General features: G+C 41.6%; 1 protein-coding gene across 10 annotated transcripts in view; it reads right to left on the reverse strand.

Moving 5' to 3' along the window:
- Positions 1–15,732, reverse strand: part of NEO1 (neogenin 1) — a 244,330-nt gene that overhangs the window by 113,950 nt on the left and 114,648 nt on the right. The gene's annotated exons all lie outside the window — the stretch shown is intronic.

Raw genomic sequence — 15,732 nt, forward strand, 5'->3', positions numbered from 1 at the left:
GTCACTATATTAAAAGTAAAAAAAAAAAAAAAAAAAAAAAGTTAGAATTTGCTACTATAAAATGCTGTGCACATTTACACCATTTGAAAAACAAAAACAAAAAACAAAAAGGAGGTGTTCTCAAAGCAAAATCACAACACAAAAAACGTTGAAGATTAGTAGTTTCAAGTTATGTATTCAATATCCATAGATAAACATCTGATAAAATGATCATAGATGTTTCAGGTACCACACATGCCATTATTATGATACTTTTAAACATGATCACACTTACACCATCTTTTCCCTTGGAATAACATTATGTGCAGTGGAAAGGTGTCTGCTTGTGTGGCAGCAGACAGAATGGCTGAGATTGCTTTCAGCATTCTGAACATCTGTTCGGCAGCGCAAGAGAGAACAGATAACACTTAGCAAGCAGTGCAAACAATGGCAGAGGCAGCGGATGGCACAGCGGCACTGTGCCAACTCACCTCTCCTCAGCGTGAAAACCAGCGAACTCAGCAGTTCCTCCATAACAAGTCTATGTAATGGCAAGCAGACACTGCCCTACCCCATCCCCCTTTTCCTCAACACAGCGCAACACTTCCATGATCCTAAAGAGAGGTCACACTGCTACATGTCACATAATCAATTCTTATTAATATGACAAGCAACTGCAAAGTTTCAGAAAGAGCTTTTGGAAACTAAGCAACTCAACAAAAATAAAAATCAATCTTGTATATAGTTTCTAAATAAACCTCCAAATAAAAGACGAGTCCAAACATGCATAAGGCCCATCATGTACATTTTTATCCCTTTGCAAAGATAACTGGTATAGCGCTCAATGAAATAGACCAGTGTTTTTCAACCTATGAGCCAAGGGGGGCCTCAAATGTGGCCCGACATCAAAGGTTGCATAGCCCATGGCCAATGGGAGGCGGCTGGAGGCAATCACTATCCAGGTTCTCTGGAGAAACCAAACTACCTTCCTTGCAGCGGGAATGCCCCACTTTTATGACTAGGATGCCAGAAAAAATACTCTTACCTGATCCCCCCCTTTCCTGGCAGTCGGAGCCTTCTCTACTCCCCTGCGCTCCATCTTCTGGGCCATCCCTGTGCATCAAGCCCAATGCAGGACTATAGGCCTTGCATTGTGGTTTAGGTCAGAGGGCATGCAATTATATATGCATATAGGGGAGAAGTGGCTGCAGGGACTGGTATTACAGCCTGAAGGGAGTCAGCGGGAGGGATCAAGTAACAAGAGTGTTGGGTAACCCAAGACATTTAACCTTTTAAGTGCGGGAGCAGCCCCCACTGCAAGGGAGAATTTTTGTTTTCCCCAGAATTCAGCTTTCCTCATTCAGAAATGGGCGCTACAATTTGTTAAGTGATGCACTCCTAAATCCCTGTATACAGCACCTAAGGAGCCCCTTCAACAGTGTTTAGTAATAGACATCTTTCTAGAACAGCTTCTCACCACTCCAAGACTATGCTTCGAAAACCATAGGCGTTTCTGACCAGTGTTAAACTGGCCCTAAGACAATGAACTGAGAGGAAGGAGGGGATTCAGATTTTATTAAAATGTTTAGAAGGGGGCTGTGGAGTATTGCTTACTATAAGTAACCCTGTCTGTACCTTGTTTGCAGTTCATTATTAGCTGTAAACAAGACGTGAACAGTGTCTGTCCTAAAGGTTAAAACTTTAGAAACTGCCTTCCTCCATTGTACAGTATTTTATGGGGAATGGTGAGGGGACAAAAACACAAGAATGTCCAGAAATGTTTAGAATCAGCCATGACACTTTCTCCTTAGAAGCATCTAAAAAGATAATTTTTGGGTGTATTTTTCTTTTAGGTATGCTGTGTAAATTGAAACACATAACAGTGGGTGTTCTCAAATTTGACTACAAAATTGAAAACACACTAAAGAGGAGCTCCAAAATCCTTCAGAAAAAAATAAGTTAGTAGCTGCAGACTTTTAATATTAGGACACTTACCTGTCCAGGAATCCAATGGTGTCTTCATCCGAGCTGATTTTTCAGCTATCGGGTGCTGGCGCCACCATCTAGACTAAGGGAAACCAGCAGTGAAGCCATGACAGCAGGCTTCCTACTGCGCATGCACGAAGCGTGCTGCTCTTTGTGAATTGGCCGGCTGCGGGGGAAGGAGGGGGTCGAACTTCTGGCTAAGTTTGCCACAGCAAACTGATCCAGAAGTCTGAGCAGGTACCTGTCAAAAAGGGGGGGGGGGGGGGGGGGGGGAGGCAGACGAGTGGAGCTTCCCCTTTAAGTACTGAGAAAACAACTGCCCCTGGGTTAAAGGTGACAAGATTTATGGTGACCTTCCTAATTTATAAAGTGATATTTATGACAAGAGCAATAAACCTAAAATTGGAAGTTGCCTTATTCAAAGAATATGAAATATCTTGCCGACTAATCCGGGCAACTTTAGAAGGATCCAAAAATAAAGTATTTGCACACTTTGTATTAACCTCTGCAGACACCTAAACTTACAACTTTGGCTTTAAAACATGCACATTCATGCAATATGAATATTTGGATGTAGGTAGATTACAGACATGGTAACTGCAAGTCAAATGCACCTATCAGAATTCTGAATGATCTCAGAAGACTTTCAATGTGATGAGTATGGTTATCCAATGAACATACCATGATTATATACAAAAAAAAATACAGATTTATTGCAACTTGTCATGCATGTGAAACACAAAAGCAGTTATATTCCTATTTATTTATGTACTGTATTGGGCATGGAGGTGATGTTGGGGTGACGTGACACCAGACCTTTTTCAATACTTGTCTGGTTTTAGTAGTTCTGAATTACAAGTCAAGCTCTGATAGAAAGAGTAACAGGCAAGTATATTCTAATAAAGGAAAAGAAAATGTAAAAAATGCTCAGTGCTATAATACTGTGACAGTTTGATGAAGAAGGTACAAAAACCTTTGACCCAGCTGTATCGGTAACATTCGTCCCTCACGTGTTCCTATTTGGCTATGGGTATGCGAAGGCCCAGCTCAAAAGTTGTCTCATTTGGATTAAACAACAATGTTTTCTAGTAAGGTTGGATGATATAGTTGGCTGTTGACTATAGAAGTGGCCTAATCTGGTTAGCTTCAATTTATTTATTTATTTATTTATTTCAGGTACTTATATAGCGCCGTCAATTTACGCAGCGCTTTTACATATATATATATTATACATTCACATCAGTCCCTATACCCTCAAGGAGCTTACAATCTAAGATCCCTAACTCACATTCATACATATACTAGGGACAATTTAGACAGGATCCAATTAACCTACCAGCATGTCTTTGGAGTGTGGGAGGAAACCGGAGTACCCGGAGGAAACCCACGCAGACACAGGGAGAACATGCAAACTCCAGGCAGGTAGTGTCGTGGTCGGGATTCGAACCAGCGACCCTTCTTACTGCTAGGTGAGAGTGCTACCCACTGCACCACTGTGCCGCCCAATTGAATTAAAAGACCAAATTTAGGTAGAAGGTTAATCTTGGCAACGGTCAGCTACCAAGGTCCAATATCCACTGGAGCCAACAGCACCATTAAAGCGCATCCTCATTGCATCTGAGCACAGCAAACCAAACACACCATTTAACAAATTTTTAATATTCAAAACAAACTCCCCTATCCATCCATGTCTCTATGCTTTATTTTGTTGAGAAATCACTTTGAAAAACAACCCCCTAGCATTTCAGGCCGCAGCCATCTTGAGAAAGGGCAATAATTTCATATAGCATTCACGTCCTTGAATCCATCTGCTCATGCATGAGTGTGAACCCTCCCCCTCTCCTGAAGACTCCTGGGATGTATGACATTTCTCTAGGCAAGAAACCAGGAAGTAACTGAATATATTAAATAAAAAGTTTAACAAGTAAAAATGATATACATTCCTATCCATTTACTAATGCTAGCAACATGAGTAATAAAGATAATCAATGTTGATAAGGAGTGTGATGTTCCACTTTAAGTTCTTTTTTTTAACCTAAAATGTTTACATACAGTTAATAATTAAAGGGGAATTACCCACATAGCTGCAGCAAACAGAAGTGTGCAGAAAGGCAGATTATTCTAGCCAAAAGGGCATGCTGGAGAACAGTGCAGAATCACTACATAGGTAATTAGCAAGGCGGCAGTGTCTTCTGTATAATCTATAGATAAAACCCTCATTCACCTTTAGCAGCAGAATAATCACACACTATCAATACACAGCAGGTACAAATGATCTCTAATATAATTTGATTAGTCTGCAGGTGTCAGATTAACAAGTAGTAACCAAATTCTACCTAATGTACATCAGGTAAAACATTCCATCTAGAAATCTAAAAAGCCACTGTGTTTAATCCCATTACACATTAAGATTTTTTTATTTTTTTTTTTAACTTCAGATTAATAAAACATTTTTCTCAATAAGTGATGAAACCGGAAACAAATGAACAAAACAGCAATCAAATAGAAAGATTACGTCAAAAAGACAACAAAGTGTAAAAACAATAACAGTCAACATGGAAATTATACGTCAGCATATTTGAAAAGGGGCAAGCAAGAGGCACATTACTAGGGCCCAGAAGGACTGGTTCAATGATAAATGGTGCGTCCTCACCCAGCATAACACGTCAGCCTGCCCCCCCCCCCCCTCCATGCATCACCGAGCTGTTGCATCCCCCCAAAAGCACAATAACAGCCCTCCTGCTACCAGTTACATGCCACAAATCACAACCCCCCCCCCCCTTCAACATGTGTAGAATAGAAATGGGGGAGGGCAGACAGAAGTCCCATACCACTCGTTTCCATGGATACCTGGGGCTCAGCAAGTTGCATTTCTAAGGATCTGCAAGCCGAGTGTGGGTATGCACACTACAGCAGAGAGGGGGAGGGAGGAAGATGTATGGCGGCAGCAAGCCACGGCTGTGTCCTGTGTGATAAGACTGGAGGTATCAAGCCCTGCTGCACCCTATGAGAAAACACTGAATAAGACAGTGATGGACTAGCACAGGGCAAAGTAGTAAACACTGCATTATGTATAGTAAGCATATTGTAAATAGACTCGACTGCACCACACAACTAAACAGTCACATTTCCTTTAGGATTTAACATCTACTTAGGAATCCTTTGCTGAATAATCGTTTTAAGGAAAAAAAAAAATGCAGCATTTTTACTCATATCAGTTCAGCAATGACAATTTAACCACTTCAGCCCCGGAAGAATTTACCCCCTTCCTGACCAGAGCAATTTTTGCGATTCGGCATTATCGGCAAACGCATTATTTTTTACTTTTTGCTATAATAAGTATCCCCAAAAATTAATTAAAAAAACATTTTTTTTCCTCAGTTTAGGCCTATATGTATTCTTTTACATATTTTTGGTAAAAAAAAATATCGCAATAAGCATTTGGTTTGTGCAAAAGTTATAGCGTTTACAAAATAGGGGATAGTTTTATGGCATTTTTATTAATAATTTTTACTAGTAATAGCGGCGATCAGCAATTTTTATTGTGACTGCGACATTATGGCGGACACATCGGTCATTTTTGACACATATTTGGGACCATTGTCATTTATACAGCAATCAGTGCTATAAAAATGCACTGATTCCTGTGTAAATGACACTGGCAGTAAAGGGGTTAACCACTAGGGGGCGGGGAGGGGTTTAGTGAGTACTAGGGAGTGTTTTCTAACTGTAGGGGGGGATGGGCTAGCTGTAACACGTCACAGATCTCTGCTCCTGATGACAGGGAGCAGAGATCAGTGACAATGTCACTAGGCAGAAGGGGGAGATGCTTGTTTACATCAGCATCTCCCCCCGTTCGTCCTCTCCGTGAGGCGATCGCGGGTATCCCTAGAGTCCGCGGGACCTGCGACCCGACTCACGGAGCTCCCGGCCGGCACGCATGCAATGGCACGGCGCGGAATTCAATGGGACTTACGGGTACACCCATTTGCCCAGTCGTGCTATTCTGCCGACGTACATCGGCGTGCGCCGGTCGGGAAGTGATTAAAGCAGTGTTAAACCCAAAACCAAATGTAATATATTGCAAGTGATGTGGTGACTGCATTCGTTTTCTTTTTTAGGCTACTTTCCCTCTGTTAGCACCTGGTGATCTGGCCAGTAGCACACCAACTGTATTACAGTGCCTTCACTCTGTATGAAGGGGCACAGGGGGCAACTCTGGACAAAAGCATGGTCAGACTGAGTGGAGCTGGGGGCTGTTAGTATATCTAAACCCGCAAGTATATCTAACAAATTCAAGTCCAACTCAAGCTGCAGTTACACAAGCACTTACACCAACCGTTTTTACATTAATAAAAGCTGATCATTGTAAGCACCCGTCAGTGGTAAATGGTTTGTCCCAATACTAACTGCTTCATCTGCAGGACAGCTTGTTCTTTTAAAAAAGTTACTGGCTGGATCATCAGAGGAAACAAATAGAAGAAAGCCTAAAAAAAAGAAAACAAATGCCATCAAAACTAATTGGTAAGTTGGGCAAAATATTTTTTTATAAGACTTACCAGTATTTAAACTGCCAAAAGAATTTGTAATATTGGTCAGCCAATCATCATATTTACAACTCAGCCAGAGGGCAAATAACGTTTTCGATAAGGCTCGGTTCACACTAGGACGACTTGTCAGGGGACTTAGTCGCCTGACAAGTAGCGTCCCATTCTGTACAATGGAACCGTTCTAATCAGAGCGACGCAAGTCGCTCCGACTTACAAAAAGGTTCCTGTACTACTTTGGGGGCGACTTGCATAGACTTCTATATCGGTGAGGCGACCTGCAAGTCGTGCCGCCACCTAGTGTGAACCGAGCCTTAGTCTACATACATTTTATTTTTTTTAAATACTTTTAAAAGTAGTCTCTCTCAACCATTTTACACCAGAGGAACCCCTAAAATAATTTTCAGCTCTCAGGGAACCCTTACTAAAACCAATTCATCTGATGTCAATGGGAAAAAAATGCTAATAAAGTGATAGTAAAAAAAGAAAATTTAAATAAAACAAAACACGTCTACACCTACCTGCTCTGTGCAATTCCATTACACAGAGTAGCCCTGAACCTCCTTTTCTTGGGTCCCCTGCCAACACTCCTGGTCTCTCCCCTCTCCAGTGCCCCCACGAGAAGCCGCTTCCCATGGGAGCACTCACGGGTGCTTGCTCCCGAACCCCGCTGCTGCGTCCACTGACACAGATAGTGGGACTCTGCCCCGCCCCCCGCTGCTGGCTTTGACTGACAGCACTGGGAGCCAATGGCTCCCAATGCCCTAGAAAAGCCAGTGAGACAAGGAAGTGAGGGGAGAGAAGGGCTGCAGATGTGCACAGCACTGGAACAAAATGAGGGCTCAAGTACAAGGGAGTGAGAAGCCAAAACTGATGCCTTAAGATTTACCTTAATGCAAGAAATGCAATAAAGGTAAAAAATGTTCAGGCTTCAGAACCATGTTAAATTGGTGGTCAGTAGAAAGAACGCAACCTTTACATTGGCAGTCAGAATAGCAAACCTACACAGATTGGTAAAAAGATGATCTGAAGACACACCTACAGCTCGAGCGCTGGTGCACAAAACTGGAAAAAGCAAGTGAATTGTGCATGGAGGCAATAGATTTTTTTTTTCTTTGTAAAAGTGTATAGTGTTAACTTGCACATTACACCTTTCCACCAGCCTCCTAACTATCCAGTGAATCAATCACCTCTGTCCGGTTTTCTGACCCAGGAAGGAACGGAGCGATCTTGTGGACTTTAGAGTTGTGTGTATCATTACAATTAGCTGGCCAAAGTTACAAATTTGTTTCTACACAACATGTTTTTACAAATCTAGTAAATTTGTGTACCTAGAATCCATAAATTGTGTCAAACGGGACGGTTGGCAAATTTTCATTCGCTCAGCTGCTGCAACGCTGATCTGAATAGTTGTCTGAACAGGCAATTTTTTTTTTTTTCCGATCAGCCTGATGGCAAAAAACAAAAAAAACAAAAAAAAAAACCATTTAATATATGACCAGCCTTAGGCTAGGTTCATACTATGCCAGTTTTCCCGGCGGCCATGTCTGTGCGGGCACAGGAGCTCATTTTATTTGAAATGAGCTGCTCTACTTCTTACAGAAAATGCAGGGGAAAAGGTCCCTGCGCCTTTTCCAAAATCAGTCCTAGGGAAACCAGTCAATTGTCTCCTTTACAATAAAAAGACGACTGTTGGAGGGTCATGGCAGTTCACGAGTCATTTGAAGATGGGCAGTTCTTTTTAAAGCGGAGGTCCGCCAACCTTTTTTTTTTTTTTTTTTTTTTTTTAACCATTCTGATACTTTGCAAAACACTATATAACACTCTCTTGTTTGGTGTATTAATTCCCCCGATGTCCGTTTTCAGTTATAAAATGAAATCTTATGATGGCCAGTTCCATCTTGCTTGTGGGCATGTGAAGCCCACAAGCATTGATTTCTGGCATGCAGTGAATGCTGCTTGTTCCCATGGATACTCACTGTCTTGTCGATATGGGTGCCCGTCGGATAATGCCCAGGCGGGACTGCGCAACGGTACCGCCTAAAATCTCAGAGGATGATAAACAGTGATTCATCCTTTGGCAATTTTCGGCTGCTCCGTTTGAGCATGCGCAGTCCAGCCCGGGCATTATCTGACAGGGGACCCATATAGTCAGAACAACTGGATTTCCCGGTAGCGTTCCGCACTGACTCATGGGAAGCATGACACTTAGCTCCCAAGAAACAGTGCGCCTCAGGGGAAAACAAATATACACGCCTACTCCCACAGGAGTGACAAACAGGAAGTGCCACAATATAGACAGATTCTATGGTAAATACAGCACCAAAATGTTTTTTTCATTTTCATTTGAGCATCTGTTCATAGCGCTGATGGGGATAAGGTGAAGTAAAAAAATTGTTAACCCATAACAGCCTCCCAAACTAGATGAGTCCCCATCTTCACAACTGGCAGTTTCATAACCACAAAGATGTTACACAGATAGCTTTTTTAAAAAACAAAACAAAAAACTGTATAGTGGTTTGGAATATATTGAGGTTTTTTGCCAGCAGGTGGAGCTACAACTCTCAATTTGAAATTGAAAGTACAAATTCACATACAAGCAGAGATGTGGTTGCAGGTGCTAATTCCTAAAGCACATCAGTCTACCTGAAAAGAGCATTACTCCTGCGCTGTCTCTTTAGCTGTCCCACAGTGCTCCAGGAGTCTTCTGTAATAAATGTTTCGGCTTTAAAAAGCAGTGGTATAGTGATCCTTACCCACCATTAAAAATGAGCCCTTAAAGTTTTTAAGAGTAAAAGCTGCATAGAACTTAAGCTGCATATTTAAGATCTTATGGTCTGTTTTCATTGTAGGTAACTTCTGGTTATGCATTTTTTTCATCATATACATAGTTTGGGGTGCCCAGGTTTGCGTCAGGCTGACTTTATGCTGGCCAAGCACCAGCCATCTAAATACTTTAGACATGGCAACATACGAACTTAAGAAAGCAGAAAAAAATATATACATGCAGAAAAAAATATGCCCTATTGGCATAGCAAAGAGATCTTCCCCCATAATAAGTGAGGGATCTTTTCATCCTAAGGACAGTGCAGTTACCCCAGGAAGACTAGCAGAAAAAAAACATTAACCAGAGCTTTCTTCTTAGCACATCTTCAATGTGACCAACCACCCTTAAATACTGGTGAAAAAACTGAGGTACTCTCCATATGGGAGGGGTTATATAGGGGAGGAACTCATTTTGTAATTAGGGTTACCAGTGTCCAATCACCTGAAGGTACTATCTAACCTACTAAGTAATTACCAAGCCTCTGTATCCCGTGATGTATAAACAAGAAAAAAAATATATAAAAAATGGGAACTCATTCCAAAATAGAGATTTGCACCGAATCAAGGGATTTTCTAAGGTGCACAAGTGCAGATTACCTACACAGAGGAAACATCAGGCAATAGGGGCAAATCATATAGTACCCTGGAGATAGGAAATAAAACACAAAATTTCCTTTCCCAATTCTGCTTCTCCCAGTGCCTGTCCTTGGCCTGGAGTCATACCTGCGTTTTTGTCCAACTTTCCTACCTAGCATTCGTGTCTATCCGGTCAACCATTTCCTTTCTCTGTCTATACATTTTTTGCTAAGTTTCTACTGCTTCCAAAGTCAGAGTCCATGCTGTCTTTACCAGTGTCCATTGGCCCCATCTACTATTATAATGTGCACAACATTGAAAATGTACTTCTCTTAAAAAGTTTGATGACTATGGGTACTGAAGGTCTGAAAATACAAAAATTCCTTTTGCGGATTGTTTTTTTTGTACCAGTAAAAATATACTTTAGGTATTCATGGAAAGTATGGAAAATAAAAGAATCCAAAGGGTTTCTAGAGCAGCCATAAAGTAGACAGTTCATATATCAGAAACTTGGATATACAAAGCCCATTCACTGGGTGGATTTTAGAAATAAATCTTAATAATGAGCAGCCGTAAATGTACAGCTAAGCCAAATCGGTATTTTCTCTATAGAATCTCATCTGCAGAAACAATTAAATGCACAATTCAGACACAAGTGCCAATAGCTCATAAAGTGACAACCATGTTGGAATAGAAAGTCCACTTAACTGCAAGTCCACAACTATGCCACTGCGCTGGTCCGTTCATTGCGGCTGGCAAAAGTTCTGTAGGGCGAAGCAAGATAAAGTAAACCCCTCGCCTATTGCATCTCTATGGGTTACCATGGAGATGCCCTGAAATTTCTATGGCCGAAACATCAGCCAAAAATAGCGATTTTGGCATTTTGCAAAGAAAAAGGGGTCAATAATGGAGCTGAAAACGCACTTGATTATAACGAAATTTTACTGTGTTTATAGTGTTTTTCATCTCATGTGACTCAAAAACTGCATCAAAAACTTAAAACGGGTGCGTAACCAAAATTTTGGGTAGTCCCCAAAATAGTAGAGGGGAACTCTTCCAATGGGGTCACTAGTTCTGGTGACCCGGGGGTCCCCATGGAATTCTCTTAATTTGCAGGGATTTCCTCACTTCCTGTTTTGGCCACGGAACAGGAAGTGAAGGAACACAGATGGCACAAAATAAACTGACGTGTTGTGACCCTCCCTTACTCTAGCTAAAAATAAAAAAAAAAAAAAAACATTTTTAAATCAATCCCTTTGTAAACAACTATTTCAGTTTGGGGCCTGTCTCTGCTCACTGAGCCGGGAGGGACCTGTCAGAGCCCCGCTGATTCCTATGGGGAGATCGGACAGCATGTCAGTTTTCATCAGATCCAACCTGCCAGCCGGATGGCTGAACGTATCGCCATTTGTCTGTCTTGAGCGGATCGGATGGCAGGCGGGTATCGGTGGACACATCTCCACTGACACCCGCCTGCCCAAAGGAGTCAATGGGTGGCCCACTCGGATCTGCCTGAAAAACGGACAGGCCGATCCGAGCAGGCTTGTTGTGTGAAAGGGGCTTTAAACTGAAAAGGCAAATCATTTGTGTATAGCTATAAAAGAAAAAAAAAAAAAAAAAAAAACAGGAAAAAACAGCCACACAATACCTTTTTTCCCCTGTTCTCACCTGCATAAAAGCTGGGGGAGGAGAAGAAACAGCAAACAGCTTCCCGGTGAGAGGCTATGCCGGGAAGGTGTGTCAGGACAAGTCTGATCATTGGAGAGCAGGTTGAGTTCCCAGCACAGCTACAGAACTGACCACAGTGTTCTCTCCTGCTTAGTGTGGTCAGTGTTTAATAGGAAAGCAGACTGGCAGGGACGCCAGAGATTTCACACAAAGGAAGTAATAAAGAGAACAGGAGACTTTTTCATACAAGTACATGGTACAGCAGCCACATATCAGGAATATGAAATGCTGGGGTAACAAACACTAAATATGTTTTAGGAGTGCTAAACCCTAAAAAAAACAAAAAAACAAAAACAGATATATAGATAGATCTATTAAAAAAAACAAACACAAAAAGTACATGGAGTGGAAGTGATCAAAACTGGTGCAGATGTTCATGGCAACTAATTAGCTTATAGCTTTCATTTTTGAAGCTTAACTGAACGAGTAGAAGATAAAAGCGGTTGGTTGTCATGCTCCAGATTCTGTCTGCTCCATTTTTTCCGAAAAATCCGACCATAAATCCTGTCACCATTATAATTCACGCCAAGTGGCAATTCTTAAGTACAGTATCCTGCTTCTAACACCGTTTTTCTTCCTCCATCAGCTCATCCCCCACAGCTATTACCGTTTGTGTCAATTGACCCTTGCTTTTTAGATTGTAAGCTCTAATGAGCAAAGCCCTCAGATTCCTCTTGTACCAAATTGTAATGTAACGGTAATGTCTGCCTTTATTTTGTTAAGCGCTGCGCAAACTGTTGGCTCTATAAAAAAACCTGTATAATAATAAAAATACAGTAACCCATAACAACCAATTAAAATCCATCTTTGTGGTCTGATTACAGCAGTGAATAATGGATTGGCTGCATTTAATGCTACAACTCCACAGCAACTATTCACTAATGTGACCTAAATAGAAAACATTAAAATTAGGTTATTATATTTATGTGCAATTTTTAGTCATGTACTGATTAATTGTGCACTGAAATGCAATGCTCCAAATCAGTCACACCTGACTGGGACACCTTTTTCCACCATCATTTGACTAGGCAACTGGCTTAATCACTTATTTCCGAGTCTCTGTATAACTTACACTATATGCAGATACAAAGGAGCTACTGTAAGCAACTGATCACGGGACATAAATCACAGAATGACCAAGCATAACCATGGACTCGAAATGATCACATGATCAAAAATTGCCGGCTCACCTCTAGCCTACGCATTCGCACCGATTTTTACAAGCCTATCACTGAAAGTATACAAAAAGGATCTAAAACCACCTGTAGATCATTTTAGCTGGAAAACAAAAAACAAAACCAAGAATTAGTTTACAGAATAAAAAAAATAATAGTTAAGAGGACTCTGAAGAGTGTTGCTGCAATGGTTGATCATAAAGCCGCATGACCCCGTAGAGGCTCCCTGACCTTTGTGGAAAGAATGTGTGAAAGTGCCCCCCTGCAGTAAGGACTTCTATGTCTGTCTATCAGTCCTTTAACTAGCCCTCACCATAATAGTCTCATCCTGTCTCACGTGGAGGAGACCATGCTAACTCTTTTACATGAGAATTCATTGAAGGTATTGGCGCCAGGAGATTCTCCCAGGCCATCCAAAGAACAAAAAAGGAAATAAGAGTCCCTGGGGAAATCTGTCACCGGTGAAGAGGTGGAAACTCTTAATATTCACTTTGGCTGGGCTGAGTAAACTTTTATGACATCTCAGACTCTCAAGGCAAAATTAAAAACACAAGGGGCAATAAAATCATTGATTACTTTCAAGAAACATCTTCTCATTAGACCCAGACTCCAGTTGAATTTCTTGTTGTTTTGGATAGAATTGTAAAGTTATTTATGAAGGGATTTTTATTTCCGTCCGTGACTCCACTATGGAAATATGTCCTCACTTCCCATCCCTCTGACAACACCAAAGAGAGAGAGCAGTTGTCAATGGAATTGGAAGCTAGAACAATACACACACAAGAAAATTTTCAGATCCCCGTTAGAGATTTTCCCTTCACTTCCTTACTCAACAATCGGGGCACAGCAAGAAAAAAAAATAGAAGTAGAGGCTCAAACCCTTACCTACCTGATCTAGAACGAAAGGGTTTTTTTCTGGAGTTCATGTGATCCTAAACAGTTTAATTGACATTGTCCCTTCTATCTCAGTATGTTGATGATGGCACTATAAAACTTTAATTAAAAAAACAAAATAACAGCCTCAAGAATACAGAGTAAAAAAAAAAAATTGAACAACAAAAGGCTTTAAAGTGTCATACAAACATAGGAAATTAATCTTTTTTTCTGAAAATTAAAGTTTAGTCATACAAAAACAGAAAAAGGTTGCCCACACAGGGGCGAGGCTGATTGGCCTAAAATACAAAGAAAACAACAGAATGGGGAAAAAAAAAGAAAGAAAAACATTAAAATTTTAACCACTTGCCTACTGGGCACTTAAACCCCCTTCCTGCCCAGACCAATTTTCAGCTTTCAGCGCTCTCACACTTTCAATGACAATTAGTCATGTAATACTGTACCCAAATGAATTTTTTGTCCTTTTTTTCATACAAATACAGCTTTCTTTTGGTGGTATTTGATTACTTCTGGGTTTATTTTTTGCACTATAAATGAAAAAAGACCAAAAATTAAAAAAAAAAAAAAAAAACAAAACAAAACATTTTTTTTAATTTCTGTGATAAAATTTTGCAAATTATTAATTTTTCTTCATACATTTTGGCCACAATTTATACTGCTACATATCTTTGGTAAAAATAACCCAAATTAGTGGATATTATTTGGTCTTTGAGCCCTTGCACACTGGGGCGGGGGGCGGCGTCGGTGGTAAAACGCCGCTATTATTAGCGGCGTTTTACCGTCGGTATGCGGCCGCTAGCGGGGCGGTTTTACCCCCCGCTAGCGGCCGAGAAAGGGTTAAATACCACCGCAAAGCGCCTCTGCAGAGGCGCATTGCCGGCGGTATAGCCGCGCCGTCCCATTGATTTCAATGGGCAGGAGCGGTATACACACCGCTCCTTCACCGCTCTGAAGATGCTGCTGACAGGACTTTTTTTACCGTCCTGCCAGCGCATCGCTCCAGTGTGCAAGCCCTCGGGGCTTGCACACTGGGATGACAGCAGCGGCACTTTCGGGGCGGTTTCCAGGCGCTATTATTAGCGCAATAGCGCCTGCAAACCGCCCCAGTGTGCAAGGGCTCTTTGTGAAAGTTAGAGAGTCTACAAGCTGTGGTGCAAATCATAAAAAATTGATCACACCTAATGTACTGACGGTCTATCTCATTTCTTGCGACCCGAACAAGTCAGGAAAATACAAATACCCCCAAAATGACCCCTATTTTTACAGTAGACATTCCAAGGTGTTTAGTAAGATGCATGGTGAGCTTTTTGATGTTGTCATTTTTTTCCCACAATTCTTTGCAAAATGAAGATTTCCCCCCCCCCCTCCACAAAATTGTCATTGTAATAGGTTATTTCTCTCACATGGCATGTGTATACCACAAATGACACCCCAAAATACATTCTGCTACTCCTCCCGAGTATTACGATACCACATGTGAGACTTTTTCACAGCCTGGCCACAGAGAGGCCCAACATGCAGGGAGCACCGTCAGGTGTTCTAGGAGCATAAATTACACATCTAACTTGTTGACTACCTATTACACTTTTGAAGGCCCTGCAGCACCAGGACAATGACACGTGGCACTGATGACACTGATGTGGCACTGACAGATGGCACTAATACGTGGCACTGATGACACGACACTGACAGAGGGCACTAATGTGTGGCACTGATGACAGAGGGCACTTATACGTGGCAGTGGGGACAGATGGCAGTGGAGACAGATGGCACTGACGTCACTTTTTTCATTTTTTTTTACTCACCGCTGCAGCGGTTCGCTCTCCCTTCTCACACGCTGTCTGTGTGAGGAGGGAGAGCCGAAGATGAGAGATGATCTCATATGTTTACATATGAGATCATCTCTCATTGGCACCGCCAATCGCGCTGAAAACGGCCGCTACGATTGGCCGTTTTCAGCGATCTGTGACTGGCTGTGTCCAAGGGACACGGCCAGCACAGAACTTCCCCAATGCGCGCCC

This window comes from Aquarana catesbeiana, linkage group LG03 (assembly GCF_042186555.1).
Source record: "Aquarana catesbeiana isolate 2022-GZ linkage group LG03, ASM4218655v1, whole genome shotgun sequence".
NCBI lineage: Eukaryota > Metazoa > Chordata > Amphibia > Anura > Ranidae > Aquarana > Aquarana catesbeiana.